The 13,471-nt window shown below is 36.6% G+C and overlaps 2 long non-coding RNA genes across 2 annotated transcripts in view; one reads left to right on the top strand and one right to left on the bottom strand.

Moving 5' to 3' along the window:
• LOC145670732 (uncharacterized) overlaps positions 1-2,315 on the top strand; it is a 47,417-nt gene extending 45,102 nt beyond the window's left edge. The window contains exon 3 of the long non-coding RNA XR_014128401.1: positions 1,526-2,315. This is a non-coding gene — a long non-coding RNA (uncharacterized LOC145670732). The remainder of the gene's footprint in view (positions 1-1,525) is intronic.
• Positions 1-13,471, bottom strand: part of LOC145670733 (uncharacterized) — a 248,725-nt gene that overhangs the window by 2,574 nt on the left and 232,680 nt on the right. The window lies entirely within an intron of this gene.

Here is a 13,471-nt window from a genome sequence, read left to right on the forward strand (position 1 = left end):
CCGACATTTTCTAAATAGGTTTTGACCGGTTTTGCGACATGTGGGCGAGCGTTATCATGTTGAACAATAAGTTTATCATGTCTGTTCTCCCATTCTGGTCGTGTTCTGGCCAGAGCTTGCTTCAAACGCATTAATTGTCGTCGATAACGTTCTCCATTCATAGTTTCACCCGGTTGCAGCAGCTCATAGTACACCACACCTTTCATATCCCACCATATGCACAGCATAACCTTTGCACAGTGAATATCTCGTTTTGGTTGTGATGGACCTGGTTCACCTGGTTTCACCCAGGCCTTTTTTCGTTTAGGGTTCTCGTAATGGATCCACTTCTCATCACCCGTAATAATTCGATGCAGAAACCCTTTTCTGCTCTGTCGTTGAAGCAGCAATTCGCAAATGGTTTTTCGTCTTTCAACGTCTCTGTCTTTCAATTCATGTGGAACCCAATGTGACATCTTTTGAATCATTCCCATGGCTTTCAAGCGTTTGGAGACTGTTGTTTGATCAACGCCTAATGCTGCTGCAAGTTGTTCCTGCGTTTGACACGAATCCTGCTCGAGCAATGCTGTCAATTCTTCGTCTTGAAATTTTTTTGGCTGTCCAGCTCGCTCTTGGTCTGCCAAGCCGAAATCACCACTTCTAAACCGTGCAAACCACTTCTGACACGTTCGCTCAGCTAGAGCATGGTCACCATACACTTCCACCAAAATACGATGACTTTCAGTCGCACTTTTCTGCATGTTAAAGTAATGCAGCAGGACACCCCGCAAAAACACTTTATCAGGCACAAATTGCGCCATGTTCACTTAACTACAAACTGGTGTTGTTGACGCTTTAATCCACTGCCCTATACTACGAACGATACGCGATGACAGGGGTTTGCAACACATGTGTGGATACACGCAACTGTGGGACGCTCCGTTCGTTGCGCCATCTCTTGTCCACCCGCACAAATTAATTCCTAGACCAAATATTATACAATATACACATTTTTCTGACAGGCGATACATCTAATGCATTAGTCCTTTGCGCTGAGAGATGGAATATGTCATTATGGGGTCTCGTTGCTCTATATGGGACGCGAATTTTGATTTCTGATAACAAATATTCTGAATCTATTGCACCATGAATTATTTTATGTAAGAAAGATAATATGAAATGACTTCTTCTGCTTTCAAGAGATTGTAATGAATATTTGTTTCGAAGACCTTCGTAGTTCTGAAATTTTGGATATATACCTGTTTCTTTATAAGTCAAAAGGCGCACAAATTTATTTTGAATGTTTTCGATTTTATTTATATATTTCTTACTATTAGAACCTCATATTATCGCTGCATATTCCACCTTAGACCGTACATAGGCACTGTATAATGTTTCGAGAGCATTAGTATTAGAAAAATCACCTCCTAATCTCATCACAAAGCCAAGATTCCTAAAGGTCTCACCAATTACTCTGTTGACATGTTGTTTATTTCTTGTTTTGTTTGTGTTGCGGTGTAATGGTGTTTTTTTTCTTTTTTTCCAGTTTGCAACATTACAAGATGGCGACTCACCGTATCGAGTTTGCTGAGTGGTACCTGCGGAGAAAAATCCCGACTTCAACATACACATAGCTTGGACAGACGATGCAAAGTTCCATTGTCAGGATCAGTGAACCGTCCCAACTGTGTTTACTTGAGTCCTGAAAATATAAATGTGGTGATTGAACATGATCACGAGAGTCCTGGTGTGATGGTTTGGGGTGGGGTAACGCTTGACGGTGTGCTGGAACCGTTTTTCCTTGATCGTTCGGTGACTGGGGAGACGTACTGGAACTTACTGGAGAAGTCTGTAATATCTCTGTTGCAGGAGAGGGATGATTTTGACACATTGTGATGGCAGCAAGACGGTGCTCCTCTACACTTAGCCTGGATTGTCCGTGACTTTTTGAACACCTTCTTCGGGCGATGGATTGGTCGTCGGGGAACAATGGAGTGGCCGCCACGGTCCAGAATCCACCCAATTTCCCAATTCCCAATTTCTTCATATGGGGACATTTCAAGAACAAGGTATATGCAGGATACATAAACAGTGTTGCGGAATTGACGGCTTGAATCACCGAGGAATTCAATCACATTCTCGTTCAGATGTACTGAGTTGCGTGCAGAAATGTGCGTTTCCGGATGCAGGCATGCATCGATGTTAATGGTCGCCATTTGGACCTCCAAATAGAGAATAGGGATTAGATGCTGTAAAGCTCTTTATTTTTCATTAATCCTCTGTACATACAATTTTGTTTCATACCATTCCTGTTTATAATAAAAATATATTGATTACTCCAAAGGTGAGTCATGCTTCCGGAACACCCTGTACAATGCATTCAGTCATAAAAAACGGAATTGTCTCTAATTCATCATTTTCAATTTTTTTACGTTGTTTGTCTCACTGCGCTAACACTTTAAGAGCACTCATTTTGCAATTCTGAAGATTTTGATACAAATCCCGATGTTTTCTGATGCTCAGAACAATAATTATAATGAGACAAGAAAACAAGAAATGAGGTGAGGTGATTTCAGTTTAGCGTCCCGTTCAGCAGCGAGGCTATATGAGACGTGGACCTACTGATTAACGTGGAATCCGAACCACATGAGCTCCCGCCGGGAATTGAACCCGGGTCTCCCACGCCAAAGGCGCGTACGCTAACCGCTTAGCCACGAGGGAGCTTAAAACAAGAAATGAATATCCATGTGAAACACATATACACTTGATTTGTGGACACTCAGTGCTTTAGCTTGGGGAGAAGGAGTTCTAGGATGGTTGATATCTCCAAAATAGTTTTATATTTTATTTTGTCGTGTATCAGAAACAATTAATCAAATTGACATACCGGTATGTACTATCACATTCATGATCATCCTCCAAATTTTCCATCCCTCCCACTCGAATATTTTCTCAAATAAAGCACTGTATAGAATATTTTTGAACGCACTTATTAGAAACACCAGCTTAAATATAACACGCGATCCCAAATTAATAAAATCAGACATATTTCGTGTCATTAATAGATCTAAAATGGTATCCAAAGGTCCTAAAAGAGAAAGAAAAATTAACCAAACTACAAGAATTGATGCAAATATAAATTATTTAGTTGTTATACGTAATGATCATATGATAAACCAGTTGACAATGCTCCAGGAGTATTGCCAGAACGAACTTTAAAAGAATGGATAGATGGAGCGGGAAGAATAACTGTGATTTTATTTATTTATTTATTTAACAATCACCAGATACAGCTCAGAGGCCATTTTACACTGGATATCCAACAACAACAATGGAAAGGATTTGGGAAGGTATCGGCCAGGGCCTATTTAGTAGGTACCATCCCGGCATTTGCCTGGTAGGACTGAGGGAAACCATGGAAAACCTCAGACAGGATGGTCGGTAGCGGGATTCGAACCCACGACCTCCCGAATGCGAAGCCAACGCTCTACCACTTGAGCTACTTCGCTCGGTGATTGTTACTACATGTAAAAGTAAATCTTTTTATCTGCATCTTCTTGTGTTTTTCGCAAAAATTCGCAAAATATGTTCTCTCTATGACTTACAGTTTCCGAGATACGGCTCCTTAAATCTTCCGAAATTCGAATTTTTTGGGCCAACATCTGGGGAACGGTGGCTAGTTGACCAGTGGACATCGGTACTATTTGATACCAAAATGTCCACCATCCTCTTAGGTATTGATTAATACCAATATGATCTCTCAATGACTTACGAGTTCCGAGATATGGCTCCTTAAATCTTCCGAAATCGGAATTATTTTTTGGCCAATATCTCAGGAACGGTAAGTCATGGAGAGATGATATTGGTGTTAAACAATACCTAAGAGGATGGTAAACATTTTGGTACCGATATTAATTGGTGGCCTCTGGCCAAACTAGTGGCCAGTTAGACAGTGGCAACCGGTTACTATTTGGTACCAAAATATGTACCATCGTCTTAGATATTGATCAACACCAATGTCATCTCTATAACTTATGGTTCCCGATATATGGCTCCTTAAATCTCCTGAAATCGATCATTTTTGACCAATATGTCGGGAACGGTAAGAGTGACGCGAAAAATTCCCTCACTTCTTCAGATAGGTTTTGATGTTCTATTGAATGGAGGGTTCACAATTAAAAATTTCGCAAATAACAAATACACACACACACACACACACACACACACACACACACAGAGACACAGACACAGGGAACTCAGAAACGAATTTTTCAAGTTCGTTGAAAACAAACATGAATTGTACTTGCTGTTTATGAAACTTTTAGTAAAAACATCCAACAATGAACAGAAAACCAAGTTTTAGTGACTGATTAAAATAAAATTACTGTTGAATACATTTGCCCATTATGACGAACAAAGGTTTTCAACAGGGTAAATATGACATTTATAACACAATTTGAAGCAAACTTTTACAGGATCCTGATGTTTGATAATTTAATAATGTAAAACAATAACTTCTTCATAATTAATATAAAGAACACAAGAAAACTTCAACATACCTTTCTCGCGTTCTTTTATGGTAGCTATTCTACTTCTTCATTTCAAGGGCCTTACAGTTCACTGAAATGTTGCCAGATGTAAAGTTATCATACTAACAGCACCAACATTTTGTATTTATATTAAATAACAAATGTTTTGAACTAAATCATTTCATTATAAGCATGAAAAATAACGGGATAAAATACCTCGGATTGGATGAAGACCGCTGTATCTAAAACATTCTCAAGATTATTATTAAATTTTGGTAACTTAAGGTAACATAATCAATTGATACGATACTAGTGAATTGCATTTTCCTATATATTAAATTCTTGAGAAGATAAATATTAAGTAAAAATTATAATAAATAAACATAAAGATATATACCAAATAATAACGCATTTGATGAAAAATCGTTTAAGAAAATTTCTCAATTTTTTTATAGAACTGAAATGGTTTTCTATTTTCGCATAGATTTTGTTTATTAACATTATCATAAAGTAATAATAATAATAATAATAATAATCTTTATTTTAGTGCCGCGAACAGCTTTCGGCAAAAATACAGCACTTGGTATCAGAGAATGCGATGGCATAATAATACTACTAAAAAATAATTAATAAGAAAACAATAAAAAGAAGGGTACTAATATAAAACACAATGTAGCTAAAAGTCAGCTAAGCAGAAATAATTCCTTGTCAACGCAGTAAAACTTATCAAGGTTTCCATCCATCTAAAACAACAAGAAGCTAAGAACAGCAGTCATAAAATTACACTTGGCTTAATGTTTCTAAACGTCATTGATTAAAAACTGTCAGTCAGATCACATAAAACTTTCACATTGTTTGGTACAATAAGTCTAAAATGAGCTTAAAGAATATGTCAATCTTTTTAAAATTTCACATTTCCAATTCAGAGGAACTAAAATCATGGTATTTCTTATGCTATGATTTGGCACTTTAAAACCTATGTTTTGTAAACAATATTCACTGATATAAATGTTATCTAGTATTTTTTGCATGCATACTCTGTCGAAATTTTTTCGTCTATTCATAAGGCTTTCTAAACCCCAATAATCAGTCCAATATTCATAACCAGGGCCCGGATCTTGTTGACCTAAAATTTTCTAAAATGTGACCTATAAAATGACACTAAAATTCCTGTAAAATGACCCTAAAATTTTAAAAAATTGACCTTAAAACGTGCGTTTTCTTAAAAAGTTTATTTCGTTAAACATCGACATTTTCTTAATATCTATGGGATTTTAATTAGCATTTGTCACTCATTTTCAAAAGTTTTGTTTCTGTTAGTTGCAGTCCATTGTACGGTATTCTACATACTGATGGTCGTGTGCACCAACGAAGTTCAACTGTTGAACGAGGGTCATTACCAAGCTTGGTGATGCACCAACAACGTTCAAGGTGAAGTCTCATTCTAATTGCGGATAAACTTGGTTTTAGCTTGAACGGCCGAATTTGTTGGTTTAAACTTCGTTTGATCGAAGTCAGTCTGTTTACATTCAATAATGTCTTTGTATTTTTCCACTAACGAAATTACAATACATTTCTCGTGTTCGTAAAAATGTTTTGCTCGTGGTTTCATTACTTTACCATCACAATTACGATCACTGAAATTAGACTATGCACACAAACTCGAAAGTCGAAAAGACCGGCACGCGGTATGCTTTCTTCATTTGTTACTTTGTTTAACGAATATTAGAGACAAAAGGGGACAACCAATCAGAGTCGATTTTACAAATTGACCGAAGTTTACTTAAACTTCGACTTTCAATGGTACAACGAAAGTCCTGCAACCACGTTTAAACTTGAAAGTTTACTGTTGAACGCGTTTGAGTGAACGCTCCTTTAAACTTCGTTGATGCACACGGCTGTGAAAGTGTCAATCCACTCCGAGTTGAAACTAGGAAGCACACTTAAAGAACAGAATTTCGCAAGTGTAGACTGTATACACGAGAATAATAGATAAAAGCCCTGTTCAAAATCTTTGTACGTCTTCTAATCCATCTTTAGTTATTCACGTGATCACATCCTTTGTGGTCAACAACCCAAAATCATCTGTTTAGCCACCTACCAACCCCTACCCCTCGTCAAGCAGCTACAGCTTAGTGTTTATTAGCTTTTTAGGAATGCAGTTTTCCATCCCGATAGTCAGAAAGCAGGAAAAGAGAGAATCTAATTTTGTATTTTTCAACTTTGTAAACAGTGTTCATTTTACGATTTCCTTATGTAGAGGAAAAAGACTAAAAAGACCATAAGTGACCTGAAAGTTACCTTAAAATATTAAAAAATGACCTGAAACTTCAAAATGGCAAAAAGTGACCAAAAGTTGACCCTAAAAATATATACTTTCAGAAGCTTGAGTTGACGGATAACGTTTTTATTTGAACTTGCCTTGTCCTATGCGTAACAGTAAAAAGTTGACTTGTCAACAAGATCCGGGCCCTGTTCATAACTATGTGAGTAATAGCTCATTTTCATTTTAAAACATAGAAGTCGAATAAAACATTTTTGCACAGATTCAATCTTGTTTGTCAAAGTTTTAGAAATGCTGTTCCAAATTACCGAACCAAATTCTAATTTTGGTCTTACAAGTAATTTATATAGAAATACATACGTTTTATCTCTTTGAAATACAGGCCACTGTTTAAAAATAAAACCTATTATCCTTCTGGCACCTTGTACAATACAATTTATGATTAGAAAACTTTAACTGATTGTCAAATGTAATACCTAATAATAATAATAATAATAATAATAATAATAATAATAATAATAATAATAATAATAATAATAATAATAATAATAATAATAATAATAATAATAATAATAATAATTATTATTATTATTATTATTATTATTATTATTATTATTATTATTATTATTATTATTTTATTTTCAGTGCTGTGAACAGGTCGCTGGCAAAAATATTACGCAATACTGTGTTAAAACCATTATACAATCATTAATATATATATATATTTGTAGAATAGAATGAACATTGGCAGGTTAAGATATATATATTCAAACTACAAGATTCAAGCTCATTATAAAATATGATTAAAATAGAAACAGTTAATGTCATAATATAACGTGCCTGAAGTTGGCCCCCCACCTCTCCCAAATTACACCAAACATTGCACATCGTTAGTGCATCGTTAGTGCACGTTAGTGCACTCAGAACTAACGTTAGTGCTATCAGCGTTTACGAGATATTGAAGATTTTTGGTGGGGGGGCCAACTTCATATGAAGTTAGCCCCCCACCCATCTTTATGCAGACAGATTTTCACAAAACTTAGCGCATCGTTAGTGCATCGTTAGTGCACTTAAACACACTAAGCACTACCGTTAGTGCTATCATATTTTGGGATTTATTCAAGATTTTCGGTGGGGGGGCCAACTTCAGAAATATCAAATTCTATACAAATAGAGGTAGAAACATGGGGTCAACGGCAATCGTTAGTGCATCGTTAGTGCACCTAAACGCACTAAGCACTAACGTTAGTGCTACCATATTTTGGGATTTATTCAAGATTTTTGGTGGGGGGGCCAACTTCAGAAATATCAAATTCTATACAAATAGAGGTAGAAACATGAGGTCAACGGCAATCGTTAGTGCATCGTTAGTGCACCTAAACGCACTAAGCACTAACGTTAGTGCTACCATATTTTGGGATTTATTCAAGATTTTTGGTGGGGGGGCCAACTTCAGAAATATCAAATTCTATACAAATAGAGGTAGAAACATGAGGTCAACGGCAATCGTTAGTGCATCGTTAGTGCACCTAAACGCACTAAGCACTAACGTTAGTGCTACCATATTTTGGGATTTATTCAAGATTTTTGGTGGGGGGGCCAACTTCAGAAATATCAAATTCTATACAAATAGAGGTAGAAACATGGGGTCAATGGCAATCGTTAGTGCATCGTTAGTGCACCTAAACGCAATACGCACTAACGTTAGTGCTACCATATTTTGGAATTTATTCAAGATTTTTGGTGGGGGGGCCAACTTCAGAAATATCAAATTCTATACAAATAAAGGTCGAAACATAGAGTTAACGACAATCGTTAGTGCATCGTTAGTGCACTTAAACGCAATAAGCACTAACGTTAGTGCTACCATATTTTGGGACTTATTCAAGATTTTTGGTGGGGTGACCAACTTCAGAAATATCAAATTCTATACAAAGAGAGGTAGAAACACGAGGTTAATGGCAATCGTTAGTGCATCGTTAGTGCACTTAAACGCAATAAGCACTAACGTTAGTGGTACCATATTTTGGAATTTATTCAAGATTTTTGGTGGAGTGGGCAACTTCAATAATATCAAATTCTATACAAATAGAGATAGTAACATAGGATTAACGGCAATCGTTAGTGCATCGTTAGTGCACTTAAACGCACTAAGCACTAACGTTAGTGCTAGCATATTTTGGGACTTATTCAAGATTTTTGGTGGGGGGGCCAACTTCAGAAATATCAAATTCTATACAAATAGAGGTAGAAACATAGAGTTAACGGCAATCGTTAGTGCATCGTTAGTGCACTTAAAGGCACTAAGCACTAACGTTAGTGCTACCATATTTTGGGATTTATTCATAAGTTTTGGTGGAGGGACTAACCTCAGAAATATCAAATTCTATACAAATAGAGGTAGAAATATAGAGTTAACGGCAATCGTTAGTGCATCTTTAGTGCACTTAAACGCACTAAGGACTAATGTCAGTTCTACAATATTTTGAGATTTATTCAAGATTTTTGGTGGGGGAACTTCAGAAATATCAAATTCCATACAATTGATGTAAAAATATGGGGTTAACGGCAATCGTTAGTGCTTCGTTAGTGCACTTAAACGCACTAAGCACTAACGTTAGTGCTACCATATTTTGGAATTTATTCAAGATTTTTGGTGGGGAGCCAACTTCAGAAATATCAAATTTTATTCAAAGTGTCAGTATTTTCAGCAAGCACTAACGAACGCACCAATTACTTTGTTAGTGCTTGAAGTGGGCGCAAATTCACGCTGACCACCAATAATATTTTACTTGTAGCACCTACACTAATTAAGCACTAACGTTAGTGGTTGGTGCACGATGAAGCACTAACGATGCACTGAGGATTGTACTAGAAGTGATCATTAGTGATTTTTAATTTGGCAGAAATTTGACACAGTGAAAAACTTCCCTTAAATTTCTTATGTGAGTTTCCTGAGATGTAACTGGTCATAACTATACTAATAGTGAAGCACTAACGAAACTGAACGTATTTTTAGAACCACATACGATGCACTAATAAACTGCTTTAATTTTTCCTTATTGGTTGAAGTGGGGGCGCCAAGTTCATGGTTTCCAAAGGGTTTTTTACTTGTAGGACCTACATTAATGAAGAACTAACGTTAGGTGTTAGTGCACTATGAAGCACTAACGATTTCAGTAGAAGAAGTGATTAGTGCTTTTGATTTTGGCGGAAATTTGACGCAATGAATTTCTTATGAGATTTTTGTGTCATATAATTGGCCATATCTATATCGATAGTTAAGCATTAACGGAACTATGGGTGTTTTGCAGAAGCGCTAACGATACATTAACGAATGGACTTATTTTTCGTTAGTGCTTGAAGTGAGAACCAAATTCACGCTGGCCCGCAAAGGTTTTTTACTTGTAGCACCTACACTAATGAAGCACTAAAGTTAGGTGTTGGTGTACTAGGAAACACTAATGTTACAAGTAAAGAAAATTTTCGAAATTAGCGTGAACTTAGCCCCTACTACAAGCACAAACGAAAAAATTAGTTTTATTCGTTAGTGCATTGTTAGTACCTTTAGAAGTTACAAGTAGTTTTGTTAGTGTTTCACACTTAGTGTGGATATGGCCAATCACACAAAACTCCCATAAAAAACAAATGAGGAATTATTCATTGTATCAAATTCCCATCGCATTCAAAAGCACTAATTACCTCTGTTAGTGCAATTGTTAGTGCATCATAAGTGCTTCTTAGAGCACAAACACCTAACGTTAGTGTTTCATTAGTGTAGGTGTTACAAGTAAAAAAAAAACCTTTGGGGAAGTCAGCATGAATTACGCACCCACACTTTAAGCAGGGGCCGCGGTGGCTCAGTGGTAGAGCGTTCACCTCTGGTGCATGGGGTCTCGGGTTCAAACCCTGCTCGCGCCAAGTGAACTTTGTGGTGGACAAACACCGTGTGCGTGGGTTTTCTCGGGGTTCTCCCGTTTCCTCCCACTTTCTTCATTCCACCATTTCATTCATTTCTCATCATCACCGTCTCCTTTAGCCTAACCGGCATAATCGTGGGACGTAAAACTCAAAGATTTCCACACTTTAAGCACTAACGAAAAAAATAGTGCCATTCGTTAGTGCTTCTATAAAGCACTAACAATTTCATTAGTGCTTCACTATTAGTGTAGTATATGGCCAATTACATATCACGAGACTCAAGAAATTTATGGCAAATTTTTTATTGAATCGTATTTCCGCCAAATTCAAAATCACTAAAGATCTCTTCTGGAGCAATCGTTAGTGCATTGTTAGTGCTTCTTAGTGCATCTACACCTAAGGTTAGTGCTTCATTAGTATAGGTGCTACAATTAAAATACTTTTTGAGGCCAGAGTGACCTTAGCGCCCCCACTTCAAGCACTAACTAAAAACTTAGTGCAATTCTTTAGTGGATTGTTAGTGCTTCTAGAAAACACTAACAGTTTAGTTAGTACTTCACTATTAGTTTAGTTATGGCTAATTACATGTTACCAAACTCACATAATAAATTTATGGGAAATTTTACATTGCATCAAATTTCCGTCAAATGCAAGAGCACTAATGATCTCTTCTAGTGCTATAGTTAGTGCCTCTAGAAAATACTAACAGTTTCGTTAGTACTTCAATATTAGGGTAGTTATGGACAATTACATGTCACGAAACTCCCATAAGAAATTTATTGGGAATTTTTAATTGTATCAAATTTCCGTCAAATTCGAAAGCACTAAGGATATCTTCTAGTGCAATTGTTAGTGGTCCTAAGTGCACCAACCTCTAACGTTAGTACTTCATTAGTGTAGGTGTTACAAGTACAATATCTTTGGAGGGCACGGGAACTTGCCCCAACTTCAAGCACTAACAAAAAATTAATGTCATTCGTTAGTGCTTCTAGAAAGCACTAAAGGTTTGTATGGATTTTGATATTTCTGAAGTTGGCCCGCCCAACAAAAATCTTGAATGAATCCCAAAATATGGTAATGCTAACGTTAATGCTAAGTGCATTTAAATGTACTAACGAAGCACTAACCATTGCTGTTAACCCCATGTTTCTACATCAATTTGTATGGAATTTGATATTTCTAACGCTGACATCTAACCAAAAACCTTGAATAAATCCCAAAATACGGTAGAACTGACATTAGTGCTTACTGCGTTTAAGTGCACTAACGATGCACTAACGATGCACTAACGACTGCCGTTAATCCTATGTTACTATCTCTATTTGTATAGAATTTGATAATATTGAAGTTGCGCACTCCACCAAAAATCTAGAATAAATTCCAAAATATGGTAGCACTAACGATAGTGCTTAGTACGTTTAAGTGCACTAACGATACACTAACGGTTGTCGTTAACCCCATGTTTCTACCTCTATTTGTATAGAATTTCATATTTCTGAAGTTGTCCCCCCCAAAAAAAAAATATTGAATAAATCCCAAAATATGGTAATGCTAACGTTAGTGCTTAGTGCATTTAAGTGCACTAACGAAGCACTAACGATTGCTGTTAAACCCATGTTTCTACATCAATTTGTATGGAATTTGATATTTCTAACTCTGACATCTAACCAAAAATCTTGAATAAATAACAAAATACGGTAGAACTGACATTAGTGCTTACTGCGTTTAAGTGCACTAACGATGCACTAACGATTGCCGTTAATCCTATGTTACTATCTCTATTTGTATAAAATTTGATATTATTGAGTTGCCCACTCCACCAAAAATATAGAATAAATTCCAAAATATGGTAGCACTAACGATAGTGCTTAGTACGTTTAAGTGCACTAACGATACACTAACGGTTGTCGTTAACCCCATGTTTCTACCTCCATTTGTATAGAATTTCATATTTCTGAAGTTGGCCCCCCAACCAAAAATCTTGAATAAATCCCAAAATATGGTAGCACTAACGTTAGTACTTACTGCGTTTAGGTGCACTAACGATGCACTAACGATTGCCGTTGACCCCATGTTTCTACCTCTATTTGTATAGAATTTCATATTTCTGAAGTTGGCCCCCCAACAAAAATCTTGAATAAATCCCAAAATATGGTAGCACTAACGTTAGTACTTACTGCGTTTAGGTGCACTAACGATGCACTAACGATTGCCGTTGACCCCATGTTTCTACCTCTATTTGTATAGAATTTGATATTTCTGAAGTTGGCCCCCCCACCAAAAATCTTGAATAAATCCCAAAATATGATAGCACTAACGTTAGTGCTTAGTGCGTTTAGGTGCACTAACGATGCACTAACGATTGCCGTTGACCCCATGTTTCTACCTCTATTTGTATAGAATTTGATATTTCTGAAGTTGGCCCCCCCACCAAAAATCTTGAATAAATCCCAAAATATGGTAGCACTAACGTTAGTGCTTAGTGCGTTTAGGTGCACTAACGATGCACTAACGATTGCCGTTGACCCCATGTTTCTACCTCTATTTGTATAGAATTTGATATTTCTGAAGTTGGCCCCCCCACCAAAAATCTTGAATAAATCCCAAAATATGGTAGCACTAACGTTAGTGCTTAGTGCGTTTAGGTGCACTAACGATGCACTAACGATTGCCGTTGACCCCATGTTTCTACCTCTATTTGTATAGAATTTGATATTTCTGAAGTTGGCCCCCAACAAAAATCTTGAATAAATCCCAA

Source organism: Thermobia domestica, chromosome 14 (assembly GCF_964235325.1).
Source record: "Thermobia domestica chromosome 14, izTheDome1.hap1.1, whole genome shotgun sequence".
NCBI lineage: Eukaryota > Metazoa > Arthropoda > Insecta > Zygentoma > Lepismatidae > Thermobia > Thermobia domestica.